At 38.2% G+C, this 15,278-nt stretch overlaps 1 long non-coding RNA gene across 1 annotated transcript in view; it reads left to right on the plus strand.

The window, feature by feature from the left end:
* The first annotated feature begins 7,698 nt into the window (after positions 1-7,698).
* Positions 7,699-15,278, plus strand: part of LOC112611540 — a 53,272-nt gene continuing 45,692 nt past the window's right edge. The window contains exon 1 of the long non-coding RNA XR_003116680.1: positions 7,699-7,765. This is a non-coding gene — a long non-coding RNA (uncharacterized LOC112611540). The remainder of the gene's footprint in view (positions 7,766-15,278) is intronic.

Consider the following 15,278-nt stretch of genomic DNA (forward strand, 5'->3'; position numbering starts at 1 on the left):
CCTGTTCTCACACTGCTAATAAAGACATATCTGAGACTGGGCAATTTACAAATGAAAGAGATTATTTTAATAGACTCACAGTTCCACAGGGCTGGGAAGGCATCAGGAAACTTACAATCATGGCAGAAGGGGAAGGAAACATGTCCTTTTTCACATGGTGGTAGGAGAGAAGAGTGCTGAGCAAAAGTGGGGAAGGCCCCTTATAAAACCATCAGATCTTTTGAGAATGAATTCACTATCAGGAGAAAAGCAGCATGGGCTGCCCCCATGCTTCAATTACCTCCCTCCAGGTTCCTCCCATGACACATAAGGATTATGGGAACTACAATTCAAGATGAGATTTGGGTGGGGTTACAACCAAACCATATCAGTGTGGCTCAGTGTTTCCCAGACATTAGACTTCACATGCCAGTAAAGCTTAAAAAAATCAGACTCATTTGTAATTGCTATTTTTTTTGGTTATACCATTTAAGAATATTAAACTTGAAGAAATCACCAAATACCATCACCACTGATACTTAAAGATAAATTTAAAAATAAAAAACAAGCAGAACTTACATTTACACACACATACACACACACACACACACACACGCACACATACACCACACAAAACCAATTCAATGAGCTCTAGGAAAATCCGAAGTTATATTGTCCTTATTTCTCTAAGTCCACTGTATAAAAACAAGCCCTGGCTCAAGAAATAGCCAATAGTTGCATGCCTCTAAGCAGCACCCTGGAGGCAGAGGTCCCTCACCTTGAGATTAATCAGATGACACACAAAGGTTTAGCTTTCTTCTTTTTGGACTCACCTTTTCTGGAGACTGACCACAACTACCATCACTGGTTCAAGGGCTGAGAAAGATTTGTTTATGTAAACATGTAAACATGCTGGACTGATTAGGGCCTGAACTGGCTCCGTGTTCTTAACAGAAACTTCCACACCCAAGGGCAAAACCATGATTACACAATGCCCTGGGGTCAAGGCTGGAGAGTCCCTGGGAAACTCTCTTGGCACCCTTTTCCAGCTCCTTCTGGCCTCTGGTCTCTAGTTACTCTTTCATACCTGAACTTCACCCCTCTGCTCAGTGTGTTTAAATAGGTGCTTGGTTTTATCCCTAGATAGAGTCCCAAGCCATGGTTCTATCTGCTGTAGATCTTTAGCCAACTCAGCAATACCCTTAACCCTATCCTAAGTTCCAGGAACCTCTGCCCATTTCTGTTATACCCAGGCCTACATTTTCAGAAGGGATTTTGGACAATCAACTTCATCCCTTCTGGCCATGACAGATTGTGAGCTCAATTTGATTGTCTTAGTCCATTTGGTTGCTGTAACAAAATACCATAGACCAAGTAATTTATAAACAACAAAAATTTATTGCTAACAGTTCTGGAGCCTGGGAAGTCCAAAGCACTGGCAGATTCAGTATCTGGTAAGAACTTTGTAGATGGTGGCTTGTGGTTGCCTCACATCGGGGAAGGGCAAGGCAGCTTCTGGAATCTCTTTTATAAGGGATTAGTACTTTCCCCTCATAACCCAGTCACTTCCCAAAGCCTTACCTCTTGATAACTTCACCTTGGCGATTAAGATTTCAACATATGAATTTAGGGGAACACACACATTCAGACATAGCAACGACCATACTATCACCATGTTCTATTCATGTATTATTGTGTAAGTCAGCAAATCCTTCATATTAGGTCTCTGAATCCTTTCCTTTTGGGAGTCAGGAGGGAAAAAGACTGCTAAGCAAGTACTGGAAGCCAAACAGGTGGTCAAACAGGTAGGAGAAAAGCTATATACCAGTAGCTTTAAATGCAAGAGTAATGGCAGATGAACGCTTGTTGCAAACTTCTGTAGGTCAATTCAAGGAAGCATGTGCAAGTGGAAGAGTCAAGAGTAGCAGAAACTAGCAGAACCTAAAGACCAACCCTCTTATCATTACTTGTTCAGAATACTGGATTGCCAGTGCCTATGTTAAAGTAGTCAGAATCCATATTATCTTAAACATGAGCTATGATTTATATTAGCCATCTTAAATTATTCTGCAGTAATAAATTATCCCCTAATCTTTGTGGCTAACAGCAATAACAGTTTAATTCTTCTCTTGTTACATCATCATTACAGGTTCGCTACAGCTCTGCTTTACATGTCTTCATTCCAGGACCCAGACTGATACAGCAGCCCCTATCTGGTATATTATTGGTCTCATGGCAGAAAGAACATGGCAGAATCACACAGTGGCTTTTAAAGCTCATGCTGGGAATTGGCATGTGACACTTCCACTCACATTTCATTGACCAACCACATCACATGGCCAAGCCTAATGTCAATGAGGTAGGGTCAAATCATGTTTTGAATAATACCATAGACCCCATGAGTACTCTGTTTTATCTTTCTCATTAAATATCTCCTAAGAAGTACAAGTGCCAACAGTCTGTACAAATCTTATTACTCTGAAATTATAAGTAGCACGATATCCAGACCACAGTCTTTATAACTCCTTAAGTCTCCGGATCTCTTCCAAGTATACTGCCAATCCTTCAGTGCTCCTCTGTTCGTCAGGGGAGCCTGCTTACAAAATGGCAGACATGCTCACATGTCTGTCAGTGTTTAGAGTTGATAATGCAAGCACAGCATTTCACCACAGCCCTGGTGGCTGAGTTGCAAAATTATTTATGGCTTTCCCATTTATGGCATGCTGCTCAGTTTCCCATGAGTTGCTAGGAAAAATTCCTGATAGCTACTATGAGCCATTGAAACCTATGAGACTTCATTTATTATGGCATAATATACACATTACCTCACTTGTGTTAGAGCATATGGAGAGCTCTCTGTTGAATTTGGCATAGTTACTGGGGTGAAACGGGAACGGATTCTGTTCCTAGTCCTCTTCAATTATGCTGTATGTTGGATCAGGCAGCCAACTTCAACAGATCATCTGGGCATAGCAATCAGTCCTCAGGACAACATCACTGCCTTCACCTACGCCAATAAAGAATAAAAAATGTGACACTGAAGAGTGTCTGAGTGGCAGAGAACAGCAAGATCCCAAGAGTGGATCAATAGGGTGCCCTGCTGAAAGTAAGTTTGTGTGTGGGAGTTGAAGGACAAGCAGAGCACCCCTTTGTCACTCATTCTGGGACAGGATTTGGAAGGAGAGGCAAGAAGCTCAAGAGAACCTGAAAAGCATAGCTAGTTCTAAGCCCAAATGAGCAACTAGCCACAGCTCCTTAAATGGAGAAAGATCCACCCATGGGTAAAACCGCAGTACACAATCTGCCATGCCAATTTTCCTCCTGCTTAAATAAAGGAACAAATGAACACTTGGTCTCTGTAGGCACTAAGGGAGGGAACATGAATCCCCATAATGTAGATTTAAGGAGGAAAGTGGGCAATATGTGGATATTTTCATGTATTTTTGGTAAATCTGGGGCTGGTTTATATGATTCAAGGTAGACTTTGTTTTATTGTACACATGATTGGAATTCCTTTGGGAGGCCTTTTCGTTTTAGTAATTGATTAGACATGTTACTAATTATTACAATGATTTATCTAATGTTAAAGCAACCACAAAAAACTGGTCTGGAAATTAATATGATAACCTGAGAAAACAATCCTAATAGTTTTCTCCTTTTACAATTAAAATTTTAAAAATTGTTCTGCAGTTTTCCTGTTTGCATTGCCACTCCAACTGTCTATGTCTGAATCTCTGTCTTTTGCTCTCTCTTTCTCTTTCTCCCTCAAACATACACATTAACGTGAAAGGCAAAGCAAAACTCTTCAATAAGTAAGAAGAGTTAGCAAGTACTTTAAGAGACTTAGTGTGTAACCACAATCCTTCCCCATGTTTCTTTTTCCACATGGCATCTCCTATGTTTCTCATCTTTATTGAAATGGAACATTAATACTTGAAGAGTTCCCATTGCAAGATATTATGACTCATAATGAGCTGTGGTTGAAACAGACCCCTTGCTTCCAAAGGACAGTTCTAACTTTGCTGATGGTTGAGTATTTGAAATAAAACCAAAAGATTGGTGCCCATCCCCCCAAAAAAAGTCTAATTAGTGTTCGTCTATTGGAGAGGAAGCTGAGCATGCTGCTCCACCACTGCCAAATGAAATTAAGGCCCAATTATTGATAAATGAAGAGTGGTTTGTGCTGGAGCCTGGCCTGGAGTCGCGGAAATACATCTGTCATTTGGCCTGCGCAGGAGTCATTCATGTGTGACATAGCATCCTGTGCATTTATCATGCATCTGTAGATTTTTGTTTTAATTCAGTTAGCTGTCTAACTAGATTCGGTGCTGGATGCCTCGAATGGAGTCAGGATTTGGACTGACAGATGCAATTCTAGTCTGAAATGGTGTGTGACAGGACTAGCTATCCTGCATATTAATTATTATTGAAACCATTATAGGCAGCGCTTTTGCACAAATGGTCGATTGGGTTATCTGTTTTGTGGCTTCTATAGTTAACAATTGCCCAGTTGCTCCAGGGCAGGTAGGAGACATGCTGGATCAATGAACCATTGTTGTTAAGTGCACTTACTATTACCATGAAAATTAGAATGGAGGTGCTTGAAAGGCAGGAATGAAAATGCCCGTCTTACCATTATGCAAATTACAAATTCTATAAATGAGATAAGTGGGGAGAGAAACACTTTTCATAAATCTTAACTAGGTAAAAGAGTTTATTAAGTCCATTGTCAAAAACAAATTGAAAACAAACATTTGTTAAATTGATAAAAAGAAAAAAGAAAAAAAGGGAAGCAAGAAAAGAAGCGTCTGCCGGGCTGTTCCCAACCTAGCCCCTCACACAGCGCTCAGTTTTGTAGCATGCGAAGATTTCATTTAAAGTTCTTGTCATTTTATCATTCAGTTGCATAAAATGTTGAAAATAACCATTACCTTCAAAAAGAAGCCAGTAATGCAATTCTTATCCAAAGTTCTGAGAAAATATTGTCTGAGGAGGACTTTAATGAGACCAGGTCCAAGGAAGGACAACAATCCTGTCTCAACCTCCCTGGTTTTCCTTTGTTTTTTATATATTTTGCATATATCCTAGTTATTCCCCCAACTCCTTATTATTTCAATCATCCAGTGAACTTTAGTAAGCCCTGCAAAAAACATTCCCATCACAGAGGATTGATTGAGGTAAATGTTGCCGAAACATACAGTGTTCCTTGCCATTTGCTTATTAACCTCATGTATATTAATTATGTGATCACAAACTGTGAGTTCTGTTTCTGGCACAGCACAAATTACACACTTTCACTCCTTAAAGAATTTATAAAGTTGCTGAGGACTTTAATAGAGCAAAATACAAAATGGTAACACAATGCAATGTACTATTTTGCATGAAAGAGAAAATTCATGGCGGAGTTAAACTAAGAATGATGAATTTGCATCTTTTAAAAAAATTCATATTTGTTAAGGGACATTTCATTTTGGTATTTTAAGTCCAAAGAAGCTTCTACTTTCTTTAATAATTAAAAATTTGCATCTAGAATAAATGCTTTTTCATCTCCTGATGTTTAAAAATGAAGTGCTTAGAAAGAACCTGGCTTCAATTTAAAAGTTCAATGGCTTGATTATGATATTGGGTTACAAGATTTTCGTTGTTAAAGATCATCTTGAATAAAAGAGCAAATTAGAAAGCAATGCTATATCTTGGTATAAATAGATCTTAAAATATTAATAGTCATAATATTCAGGAAATATAAGTAAATTTTGACTTTACAGTTTGGAAGCTATTATCATTTTTGTGTGATTAGCTACTGCAACTTATAATGTTTGCTTCGCTGCTTTATTTCTTTCAATAGCTTTTTTTTTAATGAGACTCCAAAAACTTAATTATGGCTTATGCAAATATCATTTGAGGGAAAAGAGGGTAATATTAAATCTTTAAAAGCATTGTTAGGTTAAATGCTAGGAAATTCGTTGTAGCTATTCAATGGTATTCAGAGGAAAAATTGAATGGAGGTGAGGGGGGCTTCCGGAGAGCTTCCTCGTCCTTCCATAAAATCACCTGTGTGGATCAGTTCTTCCCAACTTTTTAATCAAAGGTGAGTATTTTCCAAACCTGGAGGAAAAAAAGAGTTAAAGGAGAGCTTTTGCCTGTGACTTACGTGCAGCTCAGGAGTCAAATTAAACCCATTCTTTACCAAAACTGCTGAAAATGAATACATGAAGTATATGGCTACTCTCTTAACAGGTATAATGCAAAACTTCTTTCTATTCTTTTGTTGAATCATCTACTTTTTTTCTATATTGACTGGATCTCCAATAGTGTGTAAAACCTACAGAAAAATACACAGGTGAATTAGAGTAACCATCGGGTTTAACTAAAATGTTTTTCTGGGAAGATATGAAGTTAAAAATCCACTGCGTATTTTTAAAGTACCCATAGCCTACTGAGCACTGCACTTGAAGAATGCTTAATATCACGAAGTTGCCAAATGATACAAATAAAAATAATGTTTGAGAAGGATGGGAATAAAATGGCAGGAAGAAGGGGAGGACAGGGTCAGGAAGGAAGCAGACAGAAAAAGACAGATTGGATTATAAGCCTCTAGAGCAGCGATTCCCCAGCTGTCTGACTGTGGACCACTACTAGTCTATGAGCATTCACTGGTCTGCTGCTAAAAGAAATAAAAGTTTAGAGAAGGAAAAACTTTTTCTCTACTTTCTTAAGTTCAGTACCTGGAGGCCTATGAATTAAACTTACAAAAGACAAATTAATAGGAGAAGAAGAACACAATTTGTATTAATATGTACATGCATGAGAGTTCACATACAAAAAAAAAATGCAAAGAAGTGATTCGACTCGGGGACTTATATACCATTTTAACAAAGGAAAGGAGTGTGAGCCTCAAGTGACATTAAGTTGTGGAGAAGTGACTAGGAAACATGGGGAGGAACTAATGGAAAATAAGACTTTAGTAAGATCTGTTTATGTGAACTCACCTTAATGTTGACTCTGGTCTTTGATGTTAAGAGCTGCTATTCTCTCTGTTGGGTAAGAGAGAACCTTCTTCAAAGGAAAATTTATGTATAGGTTTTTAGGCAGAAAAGGAGAGGACAGTAAACTCTTCCTGCATTTCTTGATTCTTAATTGGCTTCAACTCACAATAATCCTTATGCTAAAGTGGCATATTTGAGGGTGAGCTATTCTGATTTCCTTCAAAAGGTAATACTTTGTTTTAAAAAATGATGATAAATACTTTCAGTTAAGTGAACTGTCTTTTAGTCTCAAGTTTGTTTTCTACATTTTCAGCTTTTAAAACCCCTTTCTTTCATGGAAACATGTTTGTAATCAGTGTTATTCTTTTTCTCTAATGTCTTTACTAGGCAAGGTAAAACCCTGGTGACTTTAATACCTTCCTTTGATTTATATTATATTATTTTATTTTTTATTTCAATAGTCCATAATTTCTCAAACAGTTGGTGCAATGGTTTAAATGTTTGTCCTCTCCCTAACACATGTTAAAATTTAATTGCCATTGTCACAGTATTAAGAGGAGGGACCTTTAAGAAGTGATTAGGCCATGGGGGTTCTTCCTTCATGAATAGATCAATGCTATTATTGTGGAAGTGGGTTTGTTATTGCAGGAGTAGGTTCCTTACAAAAGGATGAGTTCAGCCCCCTTTTGCCTCTTTCTCTCTGTCATTCTCTCTTTGCCCTTCTTTTATGGGATGATGCAGCAAGAAGGCCCTTGCCAGATGCCAGCACCTTGATATTGAACTTCTCATCCTCCAGAATGGTGGGCTAATAAATTCCTGTTCATTATGAATTACTCAGTCTGTGGTATTCTGTTATAACAGCACAAAATGGATGAAGACACTTGGAAACAGTGTTCTAAGGCAGTGTCTCTGGAGGAAATATTAGTAATAGCCATCTTTATTGAGTCCCTGCTATGCTTCAGACAATATGCAGAGAGTTCTACATATTCTCTTTAACATTAATACTAATTAATACTAATCCTAACAGACAGGCAGTGTTGTCCTGATTTAATAAATGAAGAAAGCAAGGCTGACAGAAGTTAAGTTGCTTGCCCAAGGTGACTTAACCATAGGATGACCTTATTATCTACCATTTAAACCGTACACCTTTTAAAGTGAAAGAGGGCAATATTAACAGTTACAGCAGGATAACAGATATAGCAAGGTCTTTCCAGGACAACATAGCACATAGAGTCACCCTACAGAGCTACTGTATAGACCAGAATTTAAATCAGATTGCATCTAAAGCCCATGATGCTCTTCCCACTGTATTAATCTGTCTCTGGAAGTTTCTGTATTTAAATACAAAAATAGAGACCTATTTTGAAGAAACTGAATTCCTAGAACTTTATGATACCAAGATACACAAAATAATAATTCAGTCAACATCCAAGATGATTTGTACCACAGAACATCTACCACCAATGGTGGTTTTATGGGTGGTGTAAGAATGAAAAGGAGATAATGTATATGGGACATGGACTTGTATCAGAACTATGTGTTAATGTCTGCTCTTAAGAGAGGAATTCATTTTCCATATGCAGAAGTTAAATGAATGTAATGGTTTTGTGAGATTCTGACTTCATCTAATGGTGCAGCCAGGACAAAGATAGGGATAGATTTCCTGGTGGTGAGTTACAGCAGCCAGCAACGCAACCCCAGAAATGGGTCTGGGACTAAACGAGTCTAGCCCTATCAAAAAGAAATATAAAGTTTGGCAATTATTTGCCTTGAATAGGAGTCCTAATATATACTGTAGTTAATACTATGCTCTTAACTTTCCCTCTGTTATCTGGGAAAAATGCAGGCAAAAACTGTGTGTCCCAAATAGATCAAGATGATTGTTGGGAACAGAGCTTAATTCCACTAAATCAAAATGATGCCTCATCATTTCCATCTCCCCAATGTTGTAATGAATGAATGCCATTAAAACTTTGAGGTCTACTCCCAATTCTCCCACCTGCACTGTGACCTATAACTTTTTAATTTTGAGAGAAAGGCTCTTCCCTTGCCAGAAAGTGCTTTCTGTTTGTGAAAGAGTATGTAAAATAGCACCAGGTGAAGAACGACTTTTTCACCCAGTCTTGAAACCATCACAAAGAGACAAATTTTGCTGCTTTTGCTTCGTGCGTGAATTTTTTTTTTCCACACAGCTCTATTCATTGCCTAAAACAATGGGGCCAGTGTTGGCCAGAAAAGAATAGTGCTATTCATGCGCCCTGTACCCTGCACAGTGCCTACACTTGTTAGTCTTGGCTGCCCTGTGCGGCTGGCTGCTGGCAAGAAAGTCAGGTCTATGTTGTTGGATGGCGCAGCAGATCAGAGAACGAACACTGGCAGCCAGATTCCCAGATAACCTCAACTCCTCTAGAAAACTCTTGTTGACATAAGCCTGTGCTTTGAGGGGTGTCTTGGAATTCCAAGAACTTGGGCCAGGTGTGAGGCCAGGTGGTTGTGGTCCCATTCCAGCCATTCCCATCCTCCTGCTACAACCAAAGCAATGTCGTTAGGGGTCAAATGCCTGGTTTAGGAATCAGACACCTGACTTGAATTCTGGCTCAGGGCTGACTGGCAATAGGACCATAACCAAGTCTCTTAACTTCTCTGAATCTCTATTCCGTCATTTATAGAGAGGGCATATCAATGCCACCTACCTCATGGGGTACCGTGAAATTCAATGACATAGTATGATGCTATGATTAACAGGGAATAAATGTTAGCTATTATTGTCATTAATAAGAGACTGATGTAGTGATTACTGTCACTAATGAAAGATTGGTTTAGGGCATCCTCTCTCTTGGTAGAAAATTAACCACTGTGAAATCATGGGCAACATCACTGAAGTGATGAGTGAATGGAGGGAGGGAAGAAAGAATACAAGCTTCAGAACCAGGCTGTGATTGTAGTGCCAAAGTAAAATGTTTTACACAGGGAAGAAAGTGTACACTGGCAGAGGCCACTCCGTTTGTCTCAAGGACTGAACAGAAGACTAATTTGCTTTCATGTGGCATATTACAGAAGGACAGTTCCTTAAATGTATGCTGGAGATGTTCTCATCAGCCTCTTCTCTATCTCTCCAACCTAGAGTGAGTGCAGCAGAAAACCTGGACCCTATCCTTAATGTGTGCGTGCGTGCATGTGTCTGTGTGTGTGTGTGTGTGTGTGTGCGTGCGTTTAAGTGAGAATGTCTCATAGCTCCTGTTTGATTTCTGTGGGGAAGCAAACTGCCAAATTCAGGCAACCTGTGGGAAACTTGCAGAGGCTCTGGTAGATTCTGGGATCCTCAAGGGCAGGCTGCCTGCCCATCCTTCTCTAGAATCACCCCAATGCAGAGCCTGCCAGACTGCTGGAATTGAAATGTGTTATCAAGAGTAGTGCTGCAAAGGGACTGCAATTCCAAATCAAATTAAGTCTAAGAGGGATGTAGGGCTGGAAAGAGACCATCTTTCAAGTTCTTTCCAACCCAAGATGTTGTGATTTTTGAAGCTTTCCTTGCAATAGATGTTGTTTAACCACCTTGTGTCTCCTGTGAAGTTGCCACCATGAAAGCTGGACCTGTTTGGCACCCATTTCCCTTGGCACAATTTATATACTTGTACACTTGTTATAGTATCAGTGCTCTAGATTCTGTTAATGCATGATAGGAAGCATAAAGAGTACTGATCACAAGGGCAATTTTCCAGGTTGTATGTACTATAGAGAAAAGATCATATATACTTGGTAATTATCTTTTCTCCATAGCACATATAACCTGGAAAATATATACTTTGTAATTTTAGACATTTTAACCATGACTTCCATGAACAGCAGACTTCACTTGGTATAATCACATAATTAGCAGACATTATTGCAGTTCATAAATGGAATTAATTATAATTTTAATTAAATTTTCAAAAGACAACCTAATAAAAGTAGGATTGATTAGAAAATTATCAATGAATTTACAGATTCATTTAAGACATTTATCTCTGTCACTTTTAAATTTCATTGAAATCTGTTAAAAGTGGTGGTAGGTACGCCCACAGTAACATTTCAATAGCCACCATATTGTTTCAAGAGGTAAACAATACCTAAGATGTGTCTTGGTGTCTTTCACTGAGTAGTGGATTTTATCAGTCAACTCCTTTGAACATTGTCTTGAAATAAATTGACAGAAAAATATGACCTGTCCAGTGTTCATTTTGAAATCAAAGTCTTGTCTATTTGGTCAATTATATTTTTCTTGAAAATAGATTTGGATTTCAGATCAAATGTATGGGTGAGGTAAATTTACTGATGGCCTGTTTGAGGGTCAGTCACAAAACTGATATAGAGCAGTTCTAAATCCTAGCAGAAGCTGAAAAATGTGTGCAACATTTGTGTCTAAAACAAAAGCTTTGGGGTAGGAAGAAGTAGTACACATGCTGGATCTGTTGCTTACAAAATGTGGTTAATATTATTTACATTAGACCCACTTTAGCAGTAGCAGCAAAACCTGCATAGTTTTCATAGTGTTTGATAATTTTCGTTTCACAAATGGAGATGACATCATCAAGAAGGAGGGCCTGTAAATAATGCATTCATTCATTTACTCATTCATATATTCCACAAATAGAAAGCGAGACCCTCTATGCAGGATTTGGTTATAAAAGTCATGAAATAGGGTGATACCATCAGCAGATCCATTCAGCTCTATCTTCAAAGTAAATCCAGGATCCAACCCCCTTCTTCTCACCACCTCTGCACTTGCTATTCCAGTCTACAATCTTTTATCTGCCTAACAATTGCATTAGCTTGTTAGTTTGCCACTCTGCTTCCACTCTTGTTACAACAGAGCAACCAGAGATAGACTTTTTTTCCTTTTCTTTTGAGACAGAGTCTTGCTCTGTCATCCAGGCTGGAGTGCGGTCGCAGAGGTAGTCTTTTGAAATGTAAGCAAGATCATTCAAAACCTTTCAGTGGCATCAAATCTCACTCATGATAATATCCCAGAGTCTTTCCAGAGGCTGGAAAGTCCTTGTGTTATGTTGCCTGGCCCCATCTCTGAGCCCACTGCCCACTCTGATCTCATTCCCTCCTTCCCAAACCCAGTGCATGCTTCACTGAAGGTGTCTGGGTCCTTCTCCTAAGATACAACCAAGGCTTGCTCACTTATCCCACTCAGGTTTCCAATCAAGTCATCAAAACTGAGAGGCCTTCCTGGCCTGCCTTATCTCATTTAGGCCCTCTCCCTTACATAGTTCTCCATCCTCTCACCACTTTATTTTTTTCCATAGCATTTATCATCACTTATGTGTATTATTCACACTGTGTATTTTTTCATTTTCTGTCTTCCCTGCCTAGAATGTAAGCTTTGGAAGAGCAGTGACTTTGTCTATTTTATGTATTGCTGTATCCATTGGGGTCAATAAATATTTGTTAATAAATGAAGGAATCATGCTGCTCTCATCCTTTTAACTTTACCTGGAAAGAAAGATAGGCAACAAATAATTCCGATGAAGTATGGTAAGAGTTATCATAGGAGAAGCAAAGAGTCATGGGAATAGTAAGAAGAACTAATTGGTTTTCTGGAGGAGGTACTGTTTCAGTTGAGGCCTGAAGGGTGAAGTAAGCCCGGGAAAAGAATTCCAGGAAGGAGCAACACCACCTTCGTCTCCCTCCCTTTCCCACCTCCTTCCCTCCCTTCCTCCCTCCATTCCTCCTCCATTCTTCTTTTTCTCCCTTCGTTCCTTTTTCTTTTTCCTCTTTCTTTCTCTGTATTTATTTTATTTAGTTGTAGTCATATCTTCTTGTTCTTGTCATTTTAATTCTTGAGGATGTGATGTGTGCTTCTGGGAATAATTTGGATTGGATAATTTGAACAAGTTCACCTAGGCAAGGTAGGAAAAGTATTTATAAACACGTTAAATACACAGCTGTGTCCTTAAGGAAATAAGGAGAGTAAGAGAATTCTCAACCCAAATTAAAAGTACTAACCAAGTGAACTTGACATTGCTGTTATCCTGGAGTGGGGAGGAGCTGAAAGTGAGTGCCCAACCCAGGATTATGCAACACAGGAAGACGTAATCCATGATGAGTGACAGTTATCAGATACAAAAAATAAACAAAAGGATTAGAAACCGAAGAGCTTCAAGTAATAGATTATTATAGGGATATTATAAATAACTTGTTAAAAATGATTAAAGAAAAAAATTAACAGATCGGAAAAGCATAAGAAATACGAGTAAGAAATAGGAAGCTTTCAAAATAACAATTAAATTTCTAAAATTAAAAAATATCAACTTGGAAGGGAAAAGCACAAAGGATAGTTTCGCCAGATATTCAACATTCAAACAGTTGAATAAAGGTTTTCCTAAAGGATAGCAGAGAGCAATTAAATATTTAAAAATGGTTAATACACATTGAGGGGAGAAAGAGTGTTTTAATGAGAGTACCTGAAGGAAAGAACAGACGGGGAGGAAATATGTGAAGAGATAAGACCTAGAATTCTCCAGATTTTTTTTGTTTGGTGGGGTGGGGGTGGGGGGATTGGGGTGGACACTGCCTCACTCTGTTGCTCAGGCTGGGGGGCAGCGGTGCAATCTTGGCTCGCTGTAACCTCTGCCTCTCAGGCTCAAGCGATTCTCCTGCCTCAGCCTCTGGAGTAACTGGGATTACCAGCACCCACCATCATGCCTGGCTAATTTTTGTATTTTTGGTAGAAACAGGGTTTCACCATGTTGGCCAAGGTGGTCTCAAATTCCTGACCTCAAGAGATCCACCCACCTTAGCCTCCTGAAGTGCTGGGATTATAGGTGTGAGCCACTGTGCCTGGCCAAATCCTCGAGATTTGATGAAAGACATGAAACCTCGGGTTTTGGAGTTCCAAGTGAGATAAGGCAACACATAGATACATCTTATGGAAATACCAGAGACCAACACAAAATCTTAAGAGTAACAAGAGAGAAGGAAAAGACACCTATAACAGAACAACCACACTAACTGTAACCTTCTCAGTAATGAGAGGAAAAATCAGAAGACAACAGAATAATATCTTCAAAGGGGTAGGAGAAATAACTGTCAATCCATATTTTTATACCCAACCACATGATTGTTTATAAATAAGAGTGAAATAAAGAGATATAGCAGATAAAGGCTGAGTGCTTACCACTATCAGAGCCATGTTGGGAGCACAAAATAAGGTATATCTATGTGCAATTATAGTAGGTCTTATGCTTTTCTGACACGTTAATTTTTTTCTTTTTTTTTTATTTAATTTTTTTTTTTAATTTTTTTTTAATTTTTTTTTTAATTTTTTTCTTTAGTCATTTTTAACATATTATTTTATAGTATCCCTCTAATCAATAACTTGAAGCTCTTTGGGTTCTAATCCTTTTGTTTATTTTTTGCATCTGATACCTGTCACTCATCATGGATGATGTCGTCCTGTGTTTTATAATCCTGGGTTGAGCACTCATTTTAAGCTTATCCCCACTCCAGGATAACAGCAATGCCAAGAAGCAGGAATTTAAACTCCAAATGAAAGAACGGGAAGCAAGACTTAGGAATTTAAACTTCAAAGGAAAGAATGGGATGCAAGCTCATGAGCAAAGAAACCAGTAAATATGTGGGTTTATATAAACGATCACTAATTATATAAAGCAACAATAATAAGAATTCAAATGAATAATTTGGTAAGATATAAAACTAAGATGACACTAAAATGTTGGACCAAATAGCATGTAAGTGGGAGGGGATGGTCAGAGTTAAAGTGCTGTAAGGTACTTGCCATATTACAGCAGAATAAAAAGATCAGTTAAACTTAGACCTTGTTAGGTCAGGAGACATGTTAAAAATGTAGAAATAAAAACTAAAATAATAGAAATAGAATGTATCTCTTCAAAACCCATAGAGGAAAACGTGGTCATAAAGAAAACTCAGTTGATTCAAAATAAGTTAGAAAAGTAAAAAGGAATAGTATAATATGATAAGAAAGCAAAAACTAAAGTTGAAAAAGATGAAATACATGTGCAGTTATAGTAAACCTAAACTGAGCAGTGGCAGCAAAAATATACTTCATCTGGAAAATTAGGGGATAGCTAGATTAGATAGTCAACTAACGCTATAGATTGGAAGGTCCCTGACAAGTGTAAAATTTATAATTATATATTTTATGTCTATATTATTTATATTAATATCTAATATTTGTTTATATATTTTATGCAAATTAAGCAGGCATTTCTCAGGGTGGGAAATCAATGTGTCCTAAGGATATGGATCTGTCTGCAGAAAGATTAGCCAAGCCGTAAGTTGAGT

Source organism: Theropithecus gelada, chromosome 18, assembly GCF_003255815.1.
Source record: "Theropithecus gelada isolate Dixy chromosome 18, Tgel_1.0, whole genome shotgun sequence".
Taxonomy (NCBI): domain Eukaryota; kingdom Metazoa; phylum Chordata; class Mammalia; order Primates; family Cercopithecidae; genus Theropithecus; species Theropithecus gelada.